Raw genomic sequence first — 14,494 nt, forward strand, 5'->3', positions numbered from 1 at the left:
AATTGGGGAGCTGGTCCAGGGTCCAGGGGGGAATTTCATTGCTTATGCCCGGGAGATATAACTGGATATTAAGTCCAGTACGGTTTTAGGCGGAATTAGCCTTTTTTTATCATTCCAGGCATAGCCTTTGTAACCTTTCTGGTCCTGGTCCCCACGTAGTGAGGTTTTCATATGTCCTCTTATTTATGTTGCAAGGATGGGGAGTTTGCATTTTTCCACTTCCTTTTAACTTGTTTTTTATTGTTAATAAAATGTTTGGATAGTAATTTACTCCATTGTGTGGTCTCACATTTTTGAAGAGTTTAATAAGAGTTTGCCCTGTCACTAGGAATCCAAAATTATGGGGATTTCACTGGTCAGATAATTTCTATAAGCATGACTGGATGTAAAGAGACCTTCCCCTTCATTTCTATGAAAATTGTATCAATCCTTGGCGTCACACGCTGCAATGTCGCTACCAGCGCCAGATGTGAGTCACTAACGATGTGACCCCGACGATATATCGGTAGCAATGTCGCAGCGTGTAAAGCACCCTTAGGCCCGTTTCACCCGTCAGTGAAAAACAGTGACGTTTTTCATTGGCGTGTAAAACACGCACATGTCCCTGCGTGTGCCGTGAATCACGGCACACGTGGGTTGTCTAAGTGCAATCCGGGCTCCGTTCTCCGTGGCCCGTGATTGCACTTAGAAATCAACTCACCTGTGCCCGCTCCCGCTCTCCGTGGTGCTGAATCCTCCCGCGATGCAGCATCCGGCCGGCGGTGACCCCCGCAGCAGCTGCTTCCGGGTCGGCTGTGTCGTGCATCATTAAGATGCGCGACAGTAATCAGCCGGCTTAGAAGCAGCAGGGAGAACGGGCTGCAGAGGACATCGCTGGACGCCGGGTGAGTTAAAATGTTTATTATTTTAAATGCACGTTTTTTTCTGGCACGTGTTTCACGGACCACACCACTACGTGGTCCGTGGAACATCAGTGATGCCAGAAAAAAATGGACATGTCTCCGTGCAGCAATCAAGCACACGCGGGTACGCTGCACGGAGACACGTGCAGTGAAAAATCACTGACGTGTGAGCAGACCCATTCATTATAATGGGTCTGCGTATGTCAGTGATTCTGGTACGTTTAAAAAAAAGCACAAACGTACCAGAATCACTGACGTGTGAAAGGGGCCTTAAGGCCTCCTTCACATGTCAGTGAAAAACAGACTTTTTTCATTTACATGTTAAAGATGCATATGGCCCTCCGTGTGCTGTGATTTTAGGACTTGTATGTTCTCTCTGTGCTATCCATGATCTGTGATAGCACACGGAGATCAGGCACTTATACTGATCTGTCCCCGGCGCTGCTCTCCGTGGTGCTGATATCTCCGACGATGCGGTGTCCGGCCACTGCTGTCTCACTGCTGCTGCTACTTTCAGGTCAGGGGTGCAGTGAATTCATGAGCATAATTAGCCAGCCTGGATGCAGGAGATAGCAGCGGCCGAAGACAGCATTGCTACAGAAGGTGAGTATAAAAATCATTTTATTTCAAAAATACATTTTTTTTGTATTTTTCACACGGATCACAGCACTGCATGGTCCGTGTGACATCAGTGATGCCAGAAAAAAAACTAACATGTTTCCATGCCGAAACATGATCACGTGTACCGCACAGAAACACGGTCAGTGAGAAATCACTGGTGTGTGTGCAGACCCATTAATTTTAATGGGTCTGCGTATGTCTGTGATTCTGGTACGTGAAAAAACAGTAACATAAGTACCAGAATCACTGATGTGTGAAGGGGGCCTAAGGGTGTGTGCACACATCGTGTTTTTGATTAATTTATTCTCAAAACCTGAAGGGTTTCCTTATGCAAGCAAAGTGAATGGGAAACTGTGCTGCCTACCAACAATACAAAGGCCTTTATGATATAGGAGCCTACAGATCTAAGCAGAACAAATAACAAGGGCTTCATAAGATATTAAAGGATCTTTTACAGCCAACACAAACAAGGCTTGCCTCGATTTCTTCGCAGTCGTAACACTGGTTAGAAAACAAGGCAAAGAGATGTATTTCCAGATACAAGTATCTGTAGGAGCAAAGATCTAAGTGTATAACTGTGTTGTAACTTTTGGAGGCGTCTTGCTTTTCCTGCAAGCTTCCACCAATCACGGATGTTAACACATTAACAGCAGAAGGCAGGAAGCGATTTGCTTTGTGCTGTTTTGAGCCTTGAATTTCAGCACTTCTCTCTGCGCTACAATGAATCAATAACAGCAAAAATAAAGCAAACCTGTTTCATGATCTAAATGAGAGCCTGAGACTAACGGCAGCAGTGTGAGAACGTTTAATAACCGGCCTGTGAATCAGTGACTCACTGGTAAGTGTAATGTAATATGAGAGGGTGTGTGTGAAATACTAGGAGAAAGGCTTGCTGTCAGACGCTGCAGTTCATATTATTGTTATCTGCACTTTCTTTTCAATGTGAATTACAGTAACATGAAATTTGTATCGTGTTACTTGAAAGGATACATTTTGTGCCATATATTTTTACATTACCCTCTATATTGCTTTATGTCTGCATGAAAGCCGTTCTAATTGATCATAACAAATGACTGGTTAATGTCGTATATATATGCAGAAGGATAATTACAGTGTAATTGTATATAAATGTGGGTACAGGAGTGTATGTGCACTGTTGGCTGTGCAATTTGTGCCTGGTTATGCTGAATAAATCTCATGTACATTAACTTACAGGTTCATAACCAGGATTATGCATAGACTGTAAACTTGTGAGCAGAGCCCTCACTCCTCCTGTAACCGTTGGACTACGCCTTACTTTGCTTTGTTTGTATTGTTTGTATATACTGCTGAATATGCTGGTGCTATATAAATAAAATTTGTTATTATTATTATTATGCAGCCCTAGTTGAACGTGGCATAAAGTAGTTGCCCAAATGATTCCTGTTTTTTAGCTTAAAACAGGGCAGGACAAATGCTGCCCATGGGCCATATCCAGCCCTTTCGCTGTTCAAATCCAGCCCACAAAAACAGAGGCCCACGAGCCGCACCATTCTCTCAACTGCCACTTGTCCACAGTCAGTTCATGTGTCCGGGATGCAGATAGCGGTGAATACATTAATGGAGGTTGGTGCCGTTGGCTCCGTCTTCCACTAATCAGCATGTGAGACAGTAGATGCAATGACGTCACATCATTGTGTGTGCTGTGCGAAGCATCAAAGACCGGAGCTGAGGGATTGGAAAATGGGGTTAGTATGTGGTGTTTTATTTTTCATGTGTGTGTGTTTCCATATATTGAGCATTCTATATGGGGGCTCATACTGTATATACAGGGCTATGTGGGGGCTTAGAAATTCATAAAAGAGGCTATGTGGGGGCTCATAAATGTATATTGGAGGCTATGTGGAGGTTCTTAATGTATGTAGGAGGTTATGTCGGGGCTTAAAATGTATATGAGAGGCTATGTGACTGCTTAATATTTATGTGGGAGGCAATGTGGGGGCTGATAATGTACATAGGAGACTATGTGGGGCTAAAACTGTATATATGGAGCTATGTAGGGACTCATACTGGATATAGGAGGCTATGTGAGGGCACATGCTGTACTAAGGAAGCTATGTGGGGGCTCTCACTGTGCACAGAAAGGCTATGTGAGAGCTCATACTGTATATAGGGGCTATGTAGAGCTCATACTGTATGGTGGGGTCTGTGTGGGTCCTCATACTTTACATAGGGGGCTGTGTGTGAGCTCATGTGGTAAATAGGGGGTGGTGTGATGGCTCATCCTGTATATACAGTGCCTTGTGAAAGTATTTACCCACCTTCGCTTTATACTTATTTTGTTACATTACAACCCATGTTTAAATCTTTTTGTAATCCGGTTTGTGTGTGATGCATCAGCAATAACTAGTCTAAATTTTGGATGCGAAGGGAGAAAAATATAGGCAAAAATTAAATATATGGGATAGCATAAATAAAAATTGCCATGTGCATATGTATTCACCCCTTTTGCTATGAAACCAACCACTAAAAATTTCTGCTGCAAGCAATTACCCTCATAAGTCACATGCTTATTGAAAGAAAATCCACCTATGTGCAATCTGTCACATGGTCTGTCAGTATACAGTATACACACCTTTTCTGAAAGGCCACAGAGGCTGCAACCATGCCTGTAGAGTCAGAGTTGGTGTCGATTTTGGAGTTGGTATAAAATGGACTGACTCCTTAAAAGTATAATAAATTGGGTACAATAGTTCAATGTAGTATGTGCTCAATATTTTTTTAAGAATTTGGGAAAGTGATGAAATGTCCTTTAAATGTCTGTTCTATTCCTGATCAAAGGATCTAAAGGTCCAGTCACACTAAACAACTTACCAGCGATCCCAACAACGATAGGGATCGCTGGTAAGTTGCTAGGAGGTTGCTGGTGAGATGTCACACTGCGACGCTCCAGCGATCCCACCAGCAACCTGACCTGGCAGGGATCGCTGGAGCGTCGCTACACGAGTTGCTGGTGAGCTCACCAGCAACCAGTGACCAGCCCCCAGCGCCGCGTGGAAGATGCTGCGCTTGGTAACTAAGGTAAATATCGGGTAACCAACCCGATATTTACCTTGGTTACCAGCGCACGCAGCTACACGTGCAGAGAGCAGAGAGCAGCGCACACTGAGCGCTGGCTCCCTGCTCTCCTAGTTACAGCACACATCGGGTTAATTACCCGATGTGTGCTGCAGCTAAATGTGCACAGAGCAGGGAGCAGCGCACAATGCTTAGCGCTGGCTCCCTGCTCTCCTAGCTACAGCACACATTGGCTTAATTAACCCGATGTGTCCTGCAGCTACATGTGCAGGAGCCGGCACTGACAGTGAGAGCGGTGGAGGCTGGTAACAAAGGTAAATATCAGGTAACCAAGGACAGGGCTTCTTGGTTACCCGATGTTTACTGTGGTTACCAGCCTCTGCAGAAGTCGGCTCCTGCTGCCTGCACATTTAGTTGTTGCTGTCTCGCTGTCACACACAGCGATGTGTGCTTCACAGCGGGACAGCAACAACTAAAAAATGGCCCAGGACATTCAGCAACAACCAATGACCTCACAGCAGGGGCCAGGTTGTTGCTGGATGTCACACACAGCAACATCACTAGCAACATCGCTGTTACGTCACAAAAGTTGTTCGTTAGCAGCGATGTTGCTAGTGATGTTGCTTAGTGTGACGGGGCCTTAAGCTTTTAGTTGAGAGGAATCTGAGCTGCACTTTATGTACATGATAAGCAGTGAAGCTCCTCCTCTACAGATAAAGGTAAAAACACACTGGGAAGGAGTGAATGCCTCTACTCATCTCAGAACTGCTAGAACAGGATCTTGCTATTCTAACTATCCAAGTGGAATTAACCTGATGAATGAGAATAATTAAGGTAAACAGCAGCTAGGGCAGCACTTATTTACTGATTGAGCAATTACTTGAGCTGAAACCCTTTCTTGTAGACATGACCAAGTCTCAGGTAACACTAAATGAAGGTCAATGGACACAAGTGGCTGAATTGAAGGAATTGCTTCATCACCCATTTACAGTAACTAAAAAATTACAAGCTGAGGATTTAACTCCTGGAACTTTCATAAAAAATGAGAAGAATGTGCTGTTTTGCCTGTCCCAAAAAGTATGTTTAATTGCTTCAATGAAACAGAGAGATACACTGCCATTAGAAAATATTATTCTTCTGACAGCTGTTTATGTGTACCCAAGTCATCAAATATTGCTGGATGACCAACAGCTTACTAAAAAAAAGCTTTGACAGAGGTAGCAGTTAGGATGAGCGACTACAGGACAGCTAAGAGGAAGAGGAGTTGTGTCATCCAGTCCTACTGCTGCAATATCTTCATCCTCCTCAGATGAGGAGTTGTGTAATCCAGGGCTACTGCTCCATATCATCAGCCTCATCAGATGAGGAGTTCAATTTTGAAAACTACTTTGACGACCTGGAGCAGGCAAAGCGTTGCTGCATGGAAAAAGATTCCACTCCCATGTCAGATTGACCAGATTTCAGCAACATTTTTCACTTGCTCTCAAAGAAGTAAAAGAGTTCAGCCATTCATGAAACCTGTGCATGAGACAATTCATTTATTCCCCGAGATGGATAGAGATGTTGCCCATGTGGTTAACGCCTTTCCACCAACCTAAGTTAGTGTAGAGAGGTTGTTCTCTAGCCTTAAAATAATTAGGTCAGATTTGAGGTCATCTATGAAGGAGGATCTGATGGAGGTGATGCTATTTCTCAAAACAAATTCATAGACTGCACAAATGTTATTCAGTACTTTGTTGAAAACTGTTTTTTCCCCCCACTTACTGCAAAATGTATTTAATATTTATTAACTTTTATGTTCTAAAGTTTTATTCCAATAAATATATTTTATGTTATATCTAAATAGCTTCATTATTGTATCATAATAATGATTACAACCCTGATGTTACTATTTTAGTACAGTAAAAGTATCACTTAAACATGAGCCATGAATGAAGGAGTATTAGTAATGGAGTCAGAGAGATTGAGGAGTCTGAGTTGGAGGTTTTGCTTACCGATGCCACAGCCCTGGCTGGAACACCATTAAGCAAGAGGCACCACTAACCAAACAACACCCTGAAGGCCAAGGAGATCTCCAAACAAGTTAGAGACACAGATGTTAAGAAGTACAAATCATGGTTGGGTTCTAAAACAATATCTGTCTCTGATGATCCCTGGAGCACCATCAAATCCATTTTCATCAAATAGAATTAACATGGTACCATAACAAACTTGCTAAGAGAAGGCCACCAACAAAAATCTCAGCTTGGGCAATGAAGGTATTATTCAGAAATGAAGCACAGAGACCAAAGGCAATCCTGAAGAAGCTGCATTGTTCCCAAGCAGAGATTGATGTATCTGTCTGCTCTCCTTGCCAGTCACGGTTTCTTATGTGGCCCCTCAAGAAAAATGAAATGGCCCACCCCTGGATAAAGAGAATCTGACACCAGTTTTCCAGTATCCAAATGAAATCCACTACCTATAACTACTCTTTTATTGCAGTCCACAAACCTGTATATCTACTAATCCCTCTGTATACTCCCAAAAATACCATTTGCATTTCTCCGCACTGCATGCAAATAACTATGCTCCATTCTGGTAGGTGTCATCGTTGTGTTTTCTGCACCTCCTCCGTTTTCCTAATTGACATCTTTCGGCTGTAATTGATTTAGATAATGTGTCATTCACATAGCACAACATAATCCCGCACCTGCAAAGTAGTATCATAGGCTCCAGAAATCACAGAAAACAGACTGTGAAAGCTTCTGGGAGAATAAGGGTTGGAGTGACTTTTTCATGGCACATGGTAGGACAGAGCAAAGTGTAGCTGTGCGAGCTTGTGATGCTACTGCGCAGGCACAAGATTTTATTTCGCTTTGTGGATTAGTCAGGATATCAATCAAAGCTGTAGGTCGGCAATTAGGAACACAATTAGGCGCAAAGAACACAGCGCTTTGGAATCACACACACTAAACAAATCTGTGCTCCTGACTCTCTGCTACTGCAGCTGCTGTTAGGAGAAGAAAGAAGAGGGAATCGCAGAGCAAAAGTTAAGGGAATCTGTGCCGGTGTGGGTATTAATTGGATTTCCTTGATGTCGGGCCAGTCACAGCAATCAATCACAATGCGGGGGGGTGGGCATAATTTTCAGACAGAGCCTGACTGACCTTGACTGAATTGAAGGGAAACACCCCCTTTGACTGAAACGAAAAGGTATATAACCTAATGCATTTACATAAGCATAAAAAGGGCATTTTATTTTGAATTGAGGGAAATTTTGTTTGAAAAAACATGTTAGTGATGTACATTGGATCACTAACAATACATTGGGGGTAGATTAATATAAAAAATGACATGACAGGTTCCCTTTAACCCAATATGCTATGTGCCTAGACCAGGAGAATCTGGGCCCAATTCATTATTTGCATTTTTTTGGCATATGAGTATTCATTGACGTTTCTTGCACAAAATCCTTTAAAGTGCCGTACGTGGTTCTGTACTGCTCCTGCTGCAGCCATTGCTCAGCCTCACATCTCTTGCCTGACCACTGTGTTTTATAGTGCTTGAATTTACTAATAATGCTGGGAAACATACGCTCATGATTTTATATATTTTTAAATATTTCTGAAAATAGGGCTACTTTTATAAAAAGCTTGATGACAACAACCCAGAACTTCTTCACGTTCAAAACAGTGCCACTGTTTTGTATCGAAAAATTAGATCATAGTTTCAATCTCAAAAGATCGGATCATCTATAATTGCTTAGTTATAGATTTTTACAGTGGGTGGAAGGGGGGCAGGGCACAAAACTGAATATGATTGTTTTAGATAGGGGGTGATTATACTACTATATAAACAATACCACATACAAAGGACCAATATTCAGACACTATGATCAGATCATATATTACCAACACATAGTGACCGAACAGTACCATCATACTGATCATTAACAAAAAAACACATTAATAACTAATATAACTAGTTACAGTGACATACAGAATCTCTGTATATATTAATCCAGGGACTTAATGGAGATATCTCCTATTGACATTTTTGTTTTTTCACTTTGTCATCTGACATAGAATGGTATGATTTCTCAAAGCCACAACTCATCTCAGCAGAATGTAATTCACAGATATCTATTTCTGATCACTTATAGAGCACCCTCCCTACTTATCTCCCATTACTACACTTCTAGATGAAGAAGAAAAGTGCCACAGTGCCTCCCTGACACGTTACACATTAAAGCCTGCTTTACACGTTTCAATATGTCGTGCGATCGCATTTGCGATCACACCCGCCCCCATTGTTTGTGCGGCACGGGCAATTTCTTGCCCATGTCACACAATGCTGTAACCCCCATCACACGCACTTACCTTCCAAATGACCTCGCTGTGGGCGGCGAACATCCACTTCCTGAAGGGAGAGGGACGTTCGACGTCACAGCGACGTCACACAGCGGCTGGCTAATAGAAGCGGAGGTGCGGAGATGAGCGGGACGTAAACATCCCGCCCACCTCCTTCCTTCAGCATTGCTGGCGGGACGCAGGTAAGCTGCAGTTCATTGTTCCCGGAGTGTCACACGGAGCGATGTGTGCTGCCTCGGGAACATTGAACAACCGGACGTTCTATTTTTAGAAAATGAGCGACATGTCAGTGGTGAATGAGAAGGTGAGTATTTCTGCTCGTTCATAGCTGTCACATGCTACGATATCAATAACAATGCCGGATGTGCGTCACTTACGACGTGACCCCGCCGACATCTCGTTAGACATATCGTAGCGTGTAAAGCCCGCTTTACAGTACTTCCCTTTTTTTTCCCCAACACAGTAACAATATACCCAAAAATAAAATATATTACAGTTCTGATATCCCCTTTCTGACCCATGCACAATAGAAATATCAAATTGTCTAACGGTTAAGCTGAGTTTTATGTTCAGATTTTTCTTATGGACTTGCATTAGATGCCGAAAATCTGTAAGTAAAAAAACTCATGTGATTCTGCAGCAGCATAAAAAACATAACCGTCTATATATCAATAAAGTTTTTTCAGTGCCAAACACCAAGAAGCAGCAAAAACAAAGCAGCTATATTTTAAACATGACACACTACAATAGACAAATAACCAGCATCAAAAATGCAATAAAAACACATGTAACATGAAAAAAATTCATGTAAAAAATAGCAAGTAACCTAATCTTGATAAAAGGTGCAGAAATTCTGCAACATCAAAAACTCCCCAGAAGCTCATCGTGGGAGCGTAGCCTAAAGATATTTTGAGAGACTTCAGGTTTGACCACTATTAAATCTACTTTAAATTTGCTCTTGTCACCTTCTTAGTCTCTGAAGGAAGCAAAGAAGTGAAACGTGTGTCAGGTTAGCTAAATATCTTATTTCTCTTTCTTTGACCGTTGGAGCTGGGGATATTTATTATTATGTCTGAATTTATCCATCCCACTCCCTTCTGTACTATACAGCAGCTTTGTTAAGCCTACAAACTCCCCCACTACTAGTCTATGCACTATTTCTACTTTTACTAGTTCTTTTACTAAATTATTTTTCTCCTACTAATTTACATATTTATATATATATATATATATATATATATATATATATATGTAAATACTTGAAATACTTGCCTATGAAGTCTTCCTCTTTTCATGTGCAGATTCTTCAGTTACTTGCATTTTTCTTTTTTGCCATTTTTATTGCATTTTATTGTACTTATCCATACAGATTGTATTCTTATTATTGTTCGCACGATGAACTTTGAGTGCATTTTTTACATGGCGTATATTCGCAAGCCTTAGGGTAAGAACGCACTTTGCGTTTCCACCTGCGTTTCTGCTGCTTTTTAGGTCCGTTTTGAGAAGCACCTTTTTCATGCCAAAAGGCATGTGTTTTGATTTTACAGCAAAGTCAATGGAAAATGGTGATTTTCAGACTGCACTTTGCGTTTCATTTGCATATTTTGTGGCAAAAACCATGCGTTCAAAGAAGCAGCATGTCAGTTGTTTTTGCCATTTTGGGTGCGTTTTGCTAACATTGAAGTCAATGAGAAATGGCAAAAAACAAGATTCCTTCAAATTCCTGCGTTTTACCTGCTTTTATGTGCAGAAAACATGTGTTTTGGACTTCCAAAATGCATGCTTTTTGTACATCAATATAATGATTTGATATGTCCCTTTACACACACACATAATCCGACAAATTTAAGAAAAATATGCATTTATTGCTATTTTAGCGATAAAATGTATATTACCACTATAATTTTATGAAATATATCTATTTTCATTATTTTTCCCATTAATATAGATTTGATCCTTTTTTTTCTCTTTTTTCATTCTCTTTGATTGTTTAAACTTTATTTAGCAGTGTCTTGATGTTCAAAACGCATCTGTCAAAACACAGGTGAAAAAGCATGTAAAAAGCAGTCAAAACGCATCTAAAATGCAGTAAATACGCATGCATTTTCAGCGCTAAAGTTCTCAAAAAGGCAACTTTGGTCAAATCAATTAAGCCCAAAACGTGCATTTACAACTGCAAGTAGGAGAACACAAAGTGCGTTCTTAGCCTTAACCTACGTGCACACATTGAGTATTTGGTGAGTTTTTACCTCAGAATTTGTATTGAGTGAAAAATACAGAAGTGGTGCCTGTGTTTCTATTATACTTTACCTCCCACTGTTCCTCTCCTGGTTTTGGGTTACAAATACTGAGGTAAAAATCTCACCAAATATTTAATGTGTGCATGTGGTCCTACAGTTCCAGCAAAATGAATAGGTTTAAGACCTCTAGGGCATGTTTCAAATCTGCAACATGTCAATTTCTCTTGCAGGTATGCTGAATTTTACGTGTACTTTTTGCCCATAGACTTGCATTGAATGTGGAAAATACACAGGTTTTTCCCATACACTTGCATTAGACGAATGCGCGTTATTAGTGCATTTCATCTGCAGAAAAGGCATCAAAAACGCATATAATCTGCCCTTAAGTATAACGTTTTGTCAAAAGCAAATACCAGAAAGTATTAAAATCAAAACAGCTTTATTTAAAAAATTACACACAAACAAGATGCAAAAAATGCAGCATCACAAATGCGTTAAAAAACTGTGCATAAAAACACAATGAAAAAATGCAAGTAACCAAATCTGTATAACAGGTGGCGACATGGCACAGAAGTTCTGCAACATTAAAAACTTATCAAAAGCTCATTGTGAAAACGTAGCCTAAAAAGGACGTTTAGTTTCAGTGGCTGTGGCAGCATGAGTTGTTAGCATTGCCCTGGTTGTGGCCACAGGCTGTCCACGTGGCCGCTGGACCAAGGTGTTGTAAATCTTTTTTTATAGCTCTAATGCTCATCTCTCCAAGCTATAGTAATGTCCAGGCTGGAGCAACAAAACTTGACTATGTTGAGCTCTGTTTTGCCTTCATGGACTAATCACATAGATAGGTGCAAGTACAGTGCTGGCCAAAAGTATTGGCACCCCTGCAATTCTGTCAGATAATACTCAGTTTCTTCTTGAAAATGATTGCAATCACAAATTCTTTGGTATTTGGTATCTTCATTTATTTTGCTTGCAATGAAAAAACACAAAAGAGAATAAAACAAAAATCAAACCATTGATCATTTCACACAAAACTCCAAAAATGGGCAAGACAAAAGTATTGGCACCCTTAGCCTAATACTTTGTTGCACAACCTTTAATAAAATACAAAATAACTCCGAACAACCGCTTCCGGTAACCATCAATGAGTTTCTTACAATGCTCTGCTGGAATTTTAGACCATTCTTCTTTGGAAAACTGCTCCAAGTCCCTGAGATTTGAAGGGTGCCTTCTTCAAACTGCCATTTTGAGATCTCTCCACAGGTGTTCTATGGGATTCAGGTCTGGACTCATTGCTGGCCACTTTAGTAGTATAAAGTTTAGTAGTTTAGTAGGCTTTCTATCAAACCATTTTCTAGTGCTTTTTGAAGTGTGTTTTGGGTCATTGTCCTGCTGGAAGACCCATGACCTCTGAGGAAGACCCAGCTTTCTTACACTGGGCCCTACATTATGCTGCAAAATTTGTTGGTAGTCTTCAGACTTCATAATGCCATGCACACGGTCAAGCAGTCCAGTGCCAGAGGCAGCAAAGCAACCCCAAAACATCAGGGAACCTCTGCCATGTTTGACTGTAGGAACCATGTTCTTTTCTTTGAATGCCTCTTTTTTTTCCTGTAAACTCTATGTTGATGGCTTTTCCCAAAAAGCTCTACTTTTGTCTCATCTGACCAGAGAACATTCTTCCAAAACGTTTTAGGCTTTCTCAGGTAAGTTTTGGCAAACTCCAGCTTGGCTTTTTTATGTCTCGGGGTAAGAAGTGGGGTCTTCTTGGGTATCCTACCATACAATCCCTTTTCATTCAGATGCCGACAGATAGTACGGGTTGACACTGTTGTACCCTCGGACTGTAGGGCAGCTTGAACTTGTTTGGATGTTAGTCGAGGTTCTTTATCCACCATCCGCACAATCTTGCGTTGAAATCTCTCGTCAATTTTTCTTTTCCTTCCACATCTAGGGAGGTTAGCCACAGTGCCATGGGCTTTTTCTTGATGACACTGCGCATCGTAGACACCGGAACTTTCAGGTGTTTGGAGATGGACTTGTAGCCTTGAGATTGCTCATGCTTCCTCGCAATTTGAATTCTCAAGTCCTCAGACAGTTCTTTGGTCTGCTTTCTTTTTTCCATGCTCAATGTGGTACACACAAGGACACAGGACAGAGGTTGAGTCAACTTTAATCCATGTCAACTGACTGCAAGTGTGTTTTAGTTATTGCCAAAACCTGTTCGGTGCCACAGGTAAGTTACAGGTGCTGTTAATTACACAAATTAGAGCATCACATGATTTTTCAAACAGTGACAATACTTTTGTCCATCCCTTTTTTATGTTTGGTGTGGAATTATATCCAATTTGGCTTTATGACAATTTTTTTTTTTCATTGAAGACAAATTAAATGAAGATAATAATACCAAAGAATTTGTGATTGCAATTATTTTCAAGAAGAAACTGAGTATTTTCTGACAGAATTGCAGGGGTGCCAATACTTTTGGCCAGCACTGTAAGTTTCTTTTAGGCTGGACTCACGCAAACGTATGGCATCCGATGCAAGAGTATCGGGTGCGATATGCTAATGATCTCCGGCGCAGCCTCTGCTGCAAGCCTGAGCCGAGTGTCATGCGACTGTGGTCCGATCTGCGAAGTTGAGGGAGAGCGCTGCGGAGGAGAGAGAGGGGTTAATCCCCCTATCTCCTCCATTGTCAGCCTGTGAGTATATCGCACTGCACTGGGATAACATCTGAGTGCAGTCCGATGTTTCTCTCACACCTATAGACTTGAATGACTGTGAGTGATACGGCTCTTGCAGAAAATTGCAGCATGTTGCGACTTTTCTCGCATCCAGAATCTGGATGCAAGAAAAACTGACTAACTGCTTTCCCTCATTGACTAACATTGGTCAGAGTGCAATGCGAGCTGTGAGTGTACCATTAGGCCTCGGTTCCACTTGCATTTTACATGGATGAGTGCAATTCAATAAAACATCAGATTACACTCACACTAATTTTGGACTGCAATGTATGGACTGGACCCAGCTCTCGCATCGAGCATGTCACAGCTTCATAGAAATATATTAAGCTGTCATGCTCTGGTTAGAAGACTTACAGCCAAGATTGGACTGATTTGCATGTGTGACGCCCTGGACCTCACGGGTCACAGTATAACATCATACACATACACACCCTCCTTCCCTGGTAGAGAATACCTGTCAACAAAACCCTTGTTGCCCCCTCCAGGGTCTGATGTCCACACCAGGTGGGGCGGAGCCAGGTGGTTGGCCCCTCCCACCGAGGAGTTCACAGGCCTGGAGGCGGGAAACAGTTAGTTTTCAG

The 14,494-nt window shown here is 41.5% G+C and overlaps 1 protein-coding gene across 1 annotated transcript in view; it reads left to right on the top strand.

Annotated features, from left to right (window-relative positions):
- Positions 1–2,168: 2,168 nt before the first annotated feature.
- Positions 2,169–14,494, top strand: part of STS (steroid sulfatase) — a 361,556-nt gene continuing 349,230 nt past the window's right edge. The window contains exon 1 of the mRNA XM_075335482.1: positions 2,169–2,361. The gene's annotated coding sequence lies outside the window, so the exon portion shown is untranslated. The remainder of the gene's footprint in view (positions 2,362–14,494) is intronic.

The sequence above is a fragment of the Anomaloglossus baeobatrachus genome, chromosome 2 (assembly GCF_048569485.1).
Source record: "Anomaloglossus baeobatrachus isolate aAnoBae1 chromosome 2, aAnoBae1.hap1, whole genome shotgun sequence".
Taxonomy (NCBI): domain Eukaryota; kingdom Metazoa; phylum Chordata; class Amphibia; order Anura; family Aromobatidae; genus Anomaloglossus; species Anomaloglossus baeobatrachus.